The sequence below is a fragment of the Onychomys torridus genome, chromosome 7 (genome assembly GCF_903995425.1).
Source record: "Onychomys torridus chromosome 7, mOncTor1.1, whole genome shotgun sequence".
NCBI lineage: Eukaryota > Metazoa > Chordata > Mammalia > Rodentia > Cricetidae > Onychomys > Onychomys torridus.
The window spans coordinates 51,437,622-51,449,890 of record NC_050449.1 but is presented as its reverse complement, the minus strand read 5'-3'; the positions used below and the strand labels follow the sequence as shown (position 1 = coordinate 51,449,890).

The 12,269-nt window shown below is 52.7% G+C and overlaps 1 protein-coding gene across 1 annotated transcript in view; it reads left to right on the top strand.

Annotated features, from left to right (window-relative positions):
- Positions 1 to 12,269, top strand: part of Ccdc33 (coiled-coil domain containing 33) — a 106,451-nt gene that overhangs the window by 75,943 nt on the left and 18,239 nt on the right.

Below are 12,269 nucleotides of genomic sequence, written 5' to 3'. Positions count from 1 at the left end.
AGTGGACCACCCCTTTGGCACACTCTGCATGCGAGTTACCCCCAAAGACGAGCTGGTGGGAGGAAGGTGTGACTCCCTTTCACAGTTTCTTCACCTGTGGGCTCTCATGGGATTTATGAGAATTCCTGTAATGCTTGCTCAGTCATGTCCAGCTCAGAGTATGTCCCCCAGGCCATGGAAAGCCCCCAAGAAACTACCTGTAATTTGTTAAAGTGGTAGTTGAGATGCACTTAAAAAAAAAAAAAAAAGGACACTATTTTCAGGCAAGGTACCTGTTTTTGATCTTGGTGCCTGGCCTCAGGATGGGTCTCTTCTGAGTCTCAGGCTCTTGGTACAGACAGCAAAAGAGTATATATTCAAAAGACAATCTCTCTGAAGTCCCCAGTGGAGGCATCACCACCCCAGTCAGTGACCATGAGAGAGTCCATATGTGGCTTCCTACAGCCCTCCACAGTGGATCCCATGAGCAAATGCTGCTCCAAAGACCCCAAGGAAAGGCCCCAGGCAAAGCCACCAACCTAATCCTCAGGTCTCCTCCCGAGGACTTGCCCTTCTCTACTGGCAGTCTCCTCATCCACCCTTGGCACTTGGCACCTTTCTGAAACGTGTCCCATCAGACAATAGGAAAGGCTGCTGTCTGTTGGGTGTACCCAAGAGGCCCCCACATGGAGCACCCTCCCCAATAGTGGAGCCTTCCTGTCTGGGCAACAGCTCTTGGAAACACTTCTGGTCTACACACTCCGCCTTTGCCCTGTAGAGAAGAGGACTCAGGAGCAACCTTTAGCCCAAACATCAGTTGCATTGAAAATAAAGATACAGGTCTCTTGGCCTGGGGAGATTCGGAACAGCAGTAAACTAATTCCTGTCAACCTGCACAACCCGACCCAAAGCAGTAAAGGAAGTTGGTTTTAAAAAGCTAGGGCAGTGAGTAAAAGTGAAGGGCCACTACAGGAAAGGGCAGATGGGAAGGAAGGAGAAGGTGAAAGGTGGCCCACCCTAGTTACCACCAAACAGTGTCAGTGAGTTCCACTGCCTTGGGGTGAGCCAACCAAGCCTCGGCCCTACCCAACCCCAGAGGGCAGAGTTCACCCTTAGTCACACTACCTCTGACAGCAGAGCTACAGACCCTACCTGAACAGCCTGGACATAGTGTGAGCAAGGAGTTAGCAGTGCCAAGCCCCACCCCACAGCTGGGAACGGTAGGGGCTCTCTGGTAAGATCTAAGCTGAGGGCAGCAAGTCTGAGAGCCAGGCTCATATGCAATGGTAAACACGCATAACTTAATGATGTGCATTTGTCTGTGGTGGGAGACATAGAAAGGGATGGAATGGACTGGAGGCTCATTGCATCTATGAAATTGATTGAGAATAATAATGAATGGGAGAGAAGGAGGAAAAGGGCCTTTCAGGGTAGGATGGATCTGATGGGTGGACATTTGAGGACTTGACTTTAAATGTCAGGAAGGATGGTATCACACAGATAGACAGCCAGTTAGTTTTGACTTTTTCTTAAGGATTCAACCAAATGAGGGGGATTAGACACAGCCTGAGAAGTTAAGATCAGCCTTTAGAAAAAAAATTTCTTAACAAGATTAACCACCATTTGTGACCTGTTTTCATTTTACCCACGGTGTCTATGACCTGGTCCAGAAGTAATATGATACCTGCTCAAGGCTCCCTGGCCTTGTCAATCCATGCTATGTAGCATCTAGAAAATTCTGGGTGGCTGCAGAGGCCTGTGGTGAGCTAACCCACCTTCCATGCCCTGTAAAAGGCAGTAGCCCTGGCCTTCTTTCCTGCCCTTTCCGCTCTACTCCAGACCCATGCTAACCTCGAACCCTCCTTCGTGACTCTTGACCTCAGCCTTTATCTTCCCATGCCTGATTCGGCCCTCCAACACAGCACCAGGACTCTCTGGCTGCTCCTGCTCTCTCCCCAGCCCCTGTGCCATCACTTTCTCCTAGCTGCTATCCTACACACCGACAGGCCAGAGCTCAGAAAGATGAGGGCAGGACCCAGCCATACACCTTCCCGTGGCCGAGAGAAACCCCTGTTGCAAGTAACAGAACACGGTTGGGTAGCAACAGTCTACAGTTCCATGCCAATCACAGGCAGCTGTGCAGCCATGGGTCACTGTTCCATGGCAACCAAAGGAAATTACATAGCAGTGGATGAACTCATGTAACCAAGAGACGCAGTGACAAGCAACAGAACACAGCCATGGAGCCCAGGAGTGTGGCTGCATAGCAATAGGCGCTGATGTACGATGACGTCACCCAGCACTCTAGGGCAGGGAGGCATGTTTGTGGGACAGAGCACAGGCACAGCACCTGAGGTTCAAGGCACTGACTTATAGCAGCAGATACCTGAGGAGCCCCAAGGCACCCGAGCAGCAGTGACACAATCATGTGGTATGTGACTTGGGACTTGTATCAGAGAGTGTCATCAGCAGAGCCTGTGAGTGAGGCAGGGTGCCTTGAGGCCCAGCAGTTGTTGTGCAGTGTCCCGAGGATGAATGAATGGCCCCCTCTGCTCTCTTCTGTGGCCTTGGCTGGGCCTCTCTGCATCACCTGACTTCCGTGGCGCCTCGGTCTCTGTCTAGTGTCGCCAAGCGTTCCCCAGAGTCTCAAATCCACTTTATCTCTGGCTCCCTCCCGAGTCTACTTGGGAGCACTGAAAATTGAACATTCTCTGGGAAGATGCTCCTTGGGGACAGAGGAGCAGGTAGAGGGGATGTGGTCTGTGGTCTCGTGTGCAATGCTCCCTGCCCCTCACAGCACACAGACCCCAGCTGGGACTCCTACTAAGCCCAGCCATTTCTTCCCATCCCCAGACACCTAGCTCTAATGCAGTCATTTTCTCAGAGCAGGAGAAAGCTCAGTGCTGGGTGGGACCACTGAGATCGACAGGAGGACCCGTGGCAGAGATAAGGGAATTAATGGCATCCCTGATGAGCAGCAGCCCAGAACATACATTTCTTTGGAAATGTTGAGCTCCTGGATCATTCTGAAAGGGACAGTTCTCCCAAGACCCACTTTGCCAGCATCTTTTCCTTATCCCATAAACAGCTGAGCCACCTCACTCTAGCTAGCTAGTGTTCCTGATGCCACCACCACAGCAGGTGAGCTGAGGGGGGCTGTTCAGTCTTCAGAGGGGCGGAGTTCCACTCACAAAGACCCATGAGACTAGTCAGAAGCTTAGGATGAATCAGGCTAGTGAGTGCCCCATCCTACATCCAGTGAGGACATGGGGGCAAAAGAGGGGACTGAGGCCTGAAAACTGGAGATCCCCCTTCACAAAGGAACAGCCACAGACTGTCAGTCTCACAGAGCAGACAAGCTTGAACATGTTAGACATGGCCAAGCAGGGGACATGATCCAGACAAAGGACCTTCCTGCAGGAGGGGAGAAGGAGAGAGGACCTAGGAAGGCTTCCTGAAGGAGGAGGACCAGGCTTTAGACAAGGTTCAGTGTCTTTTCCACGCAGAGGTTCAAGCAGGGTTGTTCCCTTCCACTGCCCTCCACCCCACCATTTCTCACTTGCTCTCTCTCTTTCTCCCTGCCCCCCCCACATACACATGCACACACATATACACATGCATGCCATTGTCTTTGCATATTCCCAGTTCTTTCTGATATTACCCCCACTCTCTCCCTCCCTTCCTCTCTATTTCTTTTCGCATCCCTCCCTCCATCTGCCCTGCTCACAGCAGCTCTGAGGCCAACCAGAGGGCCCGCACACTAGAAAATGAATAATTGACAGGGTTGTTAAAAGATTCAGTGGACTTTTCTAAGCTCCCCACGCTGGAATAACTCATTTCTTTCATTCTCTCTCTGAAAGCCTTTCCCTTCCCTCCTCCCATCCCCTCGTCCCTGCCCCACCCCCAAACCCAAGCTTTTCTTTTCCTTTCCTAAGACTACAAGGCTCCTCGACCCCAAGGTCTCTTTAAGTCACTGGCTGTCCTTGTCCTGTTTAAACCGCTCTTAGGAGTGACAGGGCAGCTCCCCCTGAGAGGGCCCTGTGTGCACGTGGAGAGGAAGGCCACGGGGGCTTCACCTGAGGCACACAGCTGAAGGGGTGCAGCTCAGCCCAGGAGGTCAGGCTCCCCAGGCCAAGGCCACCCTCCCTGGCTGGCACAGAGGGGTGTCTGCTGCACCTGCCCGGCTCTGTCACTTCATGTCCCTGTGCCCTGGTTGTCTGTAACATGGGAGAGCTGCTCCCTTGGGCAAAGGAGACCAGCGAAGCCTTGAGAAGGGAGGCTGGTCATGTTGCAAAGATGCCTGTGAACCGAAGCCTTTGTTCCTGCTTTGCATGCCCCAAAGGCAACCAATCTCCCTATTCACTCTGGGCAAATCTAGCCTGGCCATCTCCATGCCGTGGAAATGCCCCTGCTCCAAGCCTGCCTCCTTCTGAGTCCCTCTTATCTTCTGCCTCCTTCCCTAGTCCACGGCCACAGGGCAGCTCCATGCTGGGCCCTGCTCTCTCTCTCTCTCTCTCTCTCTCTCTCTCTCTCTCTCTCTCTCTCTCTCTTTTTCTCTCTCTCTGTCTCCCTCTCTCATTGCTCCTTGAAGTAACCTTGAACTCAGCCCTCCTCTCTGGGACCCAGTTCCTGCTTCTGCCAGCAGAAGACATTGGAGCAGATGAGCCCTAGTTCTCTCTGTGATGTAGCTGGAGCCTCCATCTGGGCCCCAGACCCCACCCAGGTGAGCGAGGTTCAAAGCTGACTTTGGCTCCCTCAGCACCACCTGGTGGCAGGTGATGCACCCTAAGCAGGAGACCTTTGTGGTCACCAGAGGGAGACACAGTGTTCCCCTAGACTCTATTGACACAGGTAACAAGAAGAGAAACCTCCATGGAAAGAGAGCCTCAACCCAAGGTACCCTGGGCTGAGTGAGTACCACAGAGGTATCACAGGGGTCAAGAGGAAGATCCCCAGGCCCTGAGAGGACATCTGCCATTGTTACCACTACCACCTCTGCCTGGGGACCCAAACCCTGCAGAACCATGGAGACAAAGAACAGAGGAGAGGGACAACCAAGAGCATGAGCCACCCAGCTCACCTCAGTGTCAAATAGACCTGGCTGAGTGTCCTTCAGATTCCAATGCCCAAGCTACCAGCCATCTTCTTCTTCCCCTCCACAAAGCTGTTTCTCCATCCCTCTCACCTCAGTCTCTACTGCCCCCCAGCTTCTCTGTCTCTCATTGTCTGGTCATTCTGCTCTTCTCACCCTACATACCCAGTTCTCTGCCCCGGACCTCTAGGTGCATGTCCGCCGTGCACTTACAAAGGCCCCTCCAGGCCCTGCTCTTCCAGGCTGGAGGTCATCTCAGGGCCCTGAGCTTCTGCTCTTCCTAGCCAGGAGCCCTGTGTGCTGGCATCAAGAGGAAGGGGTTCTAAAAATAAATGCACAGAATGTGCAAAAGTCCCCAGCTGGCTGAGACCTCAGCAGCTTCTTCTCTTTCCTGTGCCTCCCTCCGCTTCCTCCTCAGTTCAGACTGCAGGCACACACACACACACACACACACACACACACACACACACACACACCGAAGAGGTGGAGGGAAAGAGAAAGAGAGGAGAGAGGAAAGAGAGGGAGGGAGAGGCGTGCATAGACAGTGGGAGGTGGGGGAGAATTACCAAGCCTTGGAGGAACGGGAGAGGCAGAGAGAAGAAAGGAGGAAAGAGAGGCTGGAAAGGGAGGAGTGGAGCTGTCATCCCACGTGGGGGCCTGTTGTCTCTCGTTCAGACTCAGCTCCTCCTGACACCCACAGCTCTTACAGGTTGTCTCAAGTCTACCTCCAGAGCTGTGTGAGACTAGAGAAATCATTCCACCTCTCTGATCCTGGTTTCCTCATTGTTAAAAGAAAAGAATATTGTCTCCTTGCGCCCTCTTGAGGCTGAGGGGAAGATTAACAAGCGTGTGGACAGTAGGGCAATGAAAACAGCCCCAGGGTTCAGGCTGTAGGACCCTTTGAGGGCTGAAAAGAACCAACACAAATCTCCAGGGCTCCCCCCCATCCCAGTGACTCTAACTCCAGAAAGCCTGTCACCAGACCCCTGCCCGCAGTTTCTCGTGCTCCCCCGCACCCCACCCCCCCCCCCGCACCCCCTTACCCCGCGTCTCAGGCGGGCCATTCTCCTTCTCCATCCATCACCTGAGACTAAAGAGATTAATAAACGAGACTCATAACTCAGCTACTGGGATGCACCAGATATTTACGGCTGCATTTCAATTTGCAGAGAGATTAAGTGTTTGTCGATTTATTGTCTCTCGGTGGGTGTGTGCTGGGAGCAAGTAGGCTGAGCAAGGCTCCCTGCTGGCCAGCTCCCCTCCCCCGCTCCCACTCACTCCCAACCTCCATCCCTAGAGCTGGGTGGAAACCCGGTGCTGTCCAGCTTTGAAAGCTATTGCCCACTGGAGGGGTTTGATCCAACTAACCAGGGAGGCAGAAGACCTTCACTTAGGTGAAAGCCACACCCACACCACTAGGCTGACTCCTAGATACCCAAAGGCCCAGCATTCTCTGCCCTACAGTGACTGTATCAAACAGTGGGTGAAGTCACACATCCTCCAGAGGGCCAAATATCAAATAGCTTCATGGTTCCCTCCTAAGCCCAGGGATGGTTATTGAGGACATACACGGAACTGCCATTTATACCCTCTCTTGGACCTAAAGACACTGGGGGTGGCCTGGAGAAGTCTCTGCAGTGATTTGCCAGGGAGAACCTACAGAGGCCCAGAGAAGTGTGTCAGCCTGGGAAAGGCTGCGCAAAAGGAGGGACCTCCGGGACCAAGAGGGAAAGATGACTTGAACCCAGTACAAGCAGGCTCGAGGAGTCCAGAAGGGATTTCACGCATTCTGGGACTGGAAACTTCAAGATCTCCCCTCCCCCATGTCCCTCAGCTGCTTCTCACCTCCTCAAGGTCTAGCATGTGTATTCATTCATTCAGCCAGCTTTTCTAGCACCTTCTTGGTGCCAGGTCTTGCGACCTCACTCCAAGGAACCCATCACTACCTTAGGCAGTTCTAGCGGGTTGCTGCCAAGAGTTATGTGACTTTTGAGAAATCACTGCTCTGATGTTAAAGTAAGGAATCAGTCTTTCCCACTTACCTTTTGAGGTCTCTGAGAGCACTTTTGAGAGCGGGCTGCAGTGCACGGGGACTCTAAAGAGCCGTCTACCAGCCAGGAGACCTGGTAATGATGAGTGTGCTCATGGGATATTTCAGACAGCACAGCTCCCCCAGGCCTCTCTCCAGAAGCTCGTCCTCAAGTGATAGTCACATAAAGGTAATTCCATCCAAGGATACCTGTGCTCAGAAGCCCCAGGCGAGCAGAGGGACACACAGGAAATGGGGGGTGGGGGATGACAGGAACCAGGAAACAGTCTTCTCTCAGGATGGAATCTAGCCTTAACCCCACTAGCTTGTCAGGCAGGGCACACTTCATACGCCTCAGGGTGGGGGCAGATGTCACTGTGACAGCAGAGAAGGAGAACAGAAGCCAAGTGTGAATGGTTGCAGTGTGAAAATTGTGATGGATCTGGCTTCACTGGTTGCAAAGAGATGGTCAGTTTGTTCCTGTAAGAGGAATCTGCTGCCCTGCACCTGGCAAAGATCTCCCCAAAAGCCCCCATCAGGCCTTCCAAGCTCATCCATTCTTTATCTGTCTGTGAGATGGAGAGAACAGAGCCCACTCAGAGGGAGAGAGGAAGTCTTCCAGGTATAAGGCAGAGGAGTGAAAAGCTGCTGGCTTGGTATGGCTTGGCCAGCTCAGGACCTGGCCCAAGTATCTGAAAGATCTGTTTGAGAGCTGCTGAGGAGGAGAGGTCACCCAGGCCAAGGGCCCTCAGAGGCAGGAGAAATTACCCTCAGAGAGAGCTCTGAATGAGGGGGACATGGGGAGACTTGTACCTGGCAGTCACCCCCGCTGGCCTTCCCCTCTCTGGATCAGGTAAGGGCCTGGGCTTGATAGCATGCCCTCCACCATGCTTAATGACGCTGGAGCAAGTGGATCAGCCTCTAACTTTGCTCTCAGCAAGATGCCAGCACTGCCTGACACTCCAATCCATGGTCCATCCTGCCCTTGCTTAACTGGAGGTGGGCAGGCAAGGGTGTGGCATCCACAGGAAACAAGGTAGAGAAGTGAGGTCATTGGTTCCTAAGGCTCAGTCAGCAATTCTCAAAGAGGCACGTGTACTAGACCCATGGATAGCTGGGATGAGATTTGCTGACCTGGGCACTGGGACCAGTCCCTTTCTGCAAGCCGCCAGCTCTCCTCATACTCATGCTAATAAGCATACAATGCCAAGCATAATATGTGTTCATACAGACTAAACTTCAGCCCCCAAACTTTTAGTCATAGCTCATTTAATTTTTATTTCAACTCACTGTTGTGCAGGTAGCTACCCCACCCCCATCTTGTCACCTACTAGGCCCACCACCAGGCTCGACAAACTCAGATCCGGGGCTCTAGCTCAGAGCCTGATCCCATAGCAGCCAGAGCCAGCCAGGCCTAGCGACTCTGAACACAGAGGTCTGGATCCTGACACACATCCTCCTCCTCCAGCCCATCTGGGATAGAGAGCTGCTGTGTGCTCCTCTTCCCTCCCAGGCCAGAGCACATGAAAGCAGGAGAGGCCCCCACACCTCAATGTTCAGTTACAAATGGGGTGAAGCAACCAACTATGGAATAGCTTCTGTCCCCTGCCTTACCCAATGCACTCTGTGCCAGCCCTCAAACGATGCTTGGATTCCCTAGCAGTGAGTGTGGTAGTGGGGAGGACACAGTTCCCAGGCCCCCTTTTCTTCTCACTCCATTTTGTTTCAGCCCACAACCTGTTTTGTGTGCATAAGGGTACATTGCTACCTTATGGAGCATGGGACCAGCGGCAGGAGGGAATTCCCAGGGCTGAGGCGGCCCAGGTTCTGGGTGGGCACATCTGGTGGTCCTACTTACTCCTCACCAGGCAGGAAGGGCTGTGTTCTGAGGAGGACCAGAACAGGACTGAAAAGGAGGGCTGCCTTCACGCACAGAAGTCCCCATGCAGAAGCCCCTGTTGTCCAGGGCTAAGGATCCACCTGTCCCCAGTCCCTCCTTTCAGCTCCATGACTCTATTAGGGTGTGTGCCTGTGAACTCAGATTAAATGCTATTCAGTACAATCCAATTTTCTCTTGATGCAGACCGGAAAATCACACACACACACACACACACACACACACACACACACACACACACACACAGTGCTAAGTATCCAATCAAACCTACAGATAATAGAGAACAGCCAGTTCACTCCCAGTTTAATCAGATAAAATGCCCATTTATCGGCTCCTGCCGATGCAGACATCCCGTAGACAGCAGACTGCGGGAGTGTGCACAGGGTATATAGGCTGCATCTTTAAATCTTCAAGGGGGGGCACTGCCCACAGGGGACTAATTATCTTTCCGCCCTTAGCCAGCTCTTACTCAAACAGACAAAAGGGGGCTCCAGCCTTGTGCTGCTAAGCCAGCCACAGAATTATTTTTGCTCTCAGATATGCAAATCTTCCACAGCATAGTGGGCTTCGGGGACTGCACTCAGGGACCTCAAGTGGCTGTTTTAGGGGGACTGGAGGCATCTCAGCTTCCACATCAGGCTTGGTGGAGAGACCCCTCTTGATCTCTACTTGGCTGGTGGTGGGCTGTGAGGCTGAAGATGAAAGCATTCCCCTTGTCCCCCTTCTTTATGGGATGGGGGACACTCAGGAAACCTGGGAACTGAGTCCAGATGAGCCCCCTTCTCATCGGACCCCCTCCTGCTTGAGACACAGCCTGTGCAAAGCACAGATGTCCAAATCCGCTTGCCATCTTTCTCGGTCCTCCACTGCCCCCCCCCCCCCAGCTCGGCCTGGGGAGTCCCTAAGGCTCTGAAGTCTGGACCTAAGCCCTCACCAGAACCCAGAATATCCTACTCATATCTAACAGCTCCCTGAACCCCACCAAACATCAAATACCCTGCCAGCAGCTTGCCGACCCAGGGTGTCTGCTGCCTGCTTGGCCTCCAGCCAGAGCTCCAAGCAATCTCTATCCTTTTAACTGTTAAATAAGGATAATGCCCCACAGGTTGGCTGTGTGAGTCTTGGGTGCCTGGAAAGGGCTTTATGGGTTATGAAAAGCCCCTGGCACTAGGTGCAGGGGACAGTTGGGGAAGGGATCTGGAGGACCAGGCTTTGTCTCTTGCTCTCCAAGACCTATATGACAATTGTCAGCTGCTCAATTGGAACATCTATTCATCCCCACTCTGCACTCTCCACTCTGATTGCCTGACTTAGGGGAACCTGCCGCTGGGAAGGAAGAGGTTGGCACAGAGGCAGGACACCAAGCCAGCTTGATAACATTGACCTGGGCCTGAGATGGTCAGGGACCATTCCTTGATACCCCAAGGAGGGTATCCCCAGGCAAAACAAGCTACCCCATTATGCTGGCTGGCTTTTGGTCAATTTGACATAAATCTAGACAGAGCTGGGAAGAAGAAATCTTAATTGTGAAAATGCCTCCATAGGATTGGCCTGTAGGCAAGACTGGGGAATATTGTCTTGACTAATGATTGATGTGGGAAGACCCACTCCACAGTGGGCAGTGACCGCTGGGCAGGTCGTCTGAGTCATATAAGAAAGAAGGTTGAGCAAGCCATAAGTAGCATTCCTTCATGGCCTCTGCATCAGCTCCAGGGTCCAAGTTGCTGCCTTGAGTTCCTGCTCTGGTTTCCTGGATGATATAAGCCGAAATAAACCCTTTCCTCCCCGGTTGCTTTTGGTCCTGATGTCTTATCACAGCAGTAGTCACCTGACTAAGATGCCCATTAAGCCCCTCCCTCACTTGCAGTGCTTACACAAGGGCCCCGGGTGTCACTGCCTGGGAAGGAGGCGGGACCTAACACACTAGTTATTTTCCCATTGCTGTGGTCAAATGCCTGACAAAGGCAACTTTAGGCAGGAAGGTGTAGTTTGAGGATACAGTTGATGACAACAAGGACAGGAAGCAGCAAGTCACATGACACCCCCAGTGAGGAGTCAGAAAGAGATGAATGCTCCGCTCAAGGGATGGTGACATCATTAGGGGGATTCCGTCTCAATTAACCCAATCTAGAAGTTGCCTCGCAGACGTGCCAGAGGTGCATCTCCTAGGTGACTCTAGATCCTGTCAAGTTGACACTCAGATTAACCCTCACACCTTAGCAGGGGTAACACTGGAAGGGTTGCTGCAGGAAGACTCTCAGGGGTAGGGAAGGTGAGGCATGAGGGGGATGGTGGCCAGAAGAGGCTGGGTGACAGGCCAGGTAAGAGGGAGCTCTCAAGGGACCCTTGAGTCCTGGGCTGGAACCACAACAGGCCAAGGTGGACACAAGATTTCTAGAAGCATTGCCCAGGACACCAAAAACTGAAGCACTATGTGAAGCCGTGGATAGCCCAGAGGAAACGGGGGCTTTCAGTGGCACGAGGCTGAGACAACTGGGGCCTGGGCTGGAGGCAGGAAAGGTGAGCTACCTGAAGACACATGGGTGGTAGACTCATAGCCCTCAAAAGGCAGTCCAGGTAAAGGATGGGACAGCCCGGGAGGTGAGTGGGACATGCCCCATCCCCAACCCAGACAGGACACCTCGGGCAGTACTCCATGGATCTCTCTAAGGAAGCCTGTGGAGCAAGCATATCCAACCTTCTAACACTGTGACAGATACTATCATCTATAAAATTCAGACCAAGAAGTAGAGTCAAGTTATACATATATGTCTCATATGTGATATATACACGATCTATACATATATTATATACATACATACATACATGTTTTGAGTTATGATTTGGTGTAGGGCCACATCCTACCTGACCTGGGGGATGGCAGCTGTGTTCCTGCGGGGATGGTCAGCCACTCATTAGTTCCTTTGCACATTCTCTTTGGGAGACCTTGCTGCCCAGGATTTAACTGGGGGCTATTTTTTTTACCCCTTCACCTTGGATTATTCTTGTGAAGCTGTGTGGTTGTTGTTTCCTACCTATTGTCTCCAGGGAGGCATCTGGCCAGAGAGAAAGCCTGGGTCAGGGGCTGTGGAAGTGAGGGATCCTGGTGGTATCTGCCTGCTCTCTGCCTGGGGGAAGGAGCCCTGGCCAAATATCTGGGCTCTTTGGTGATCCGAAGATCCCCTTGAGCCTGGTGGTATGTATGTGGATTGGTGGGTGAGCTAAGGTGGCAGGGAAGAGCTCAGCTGTCATGGGCAGCTGGTGCTACAGTG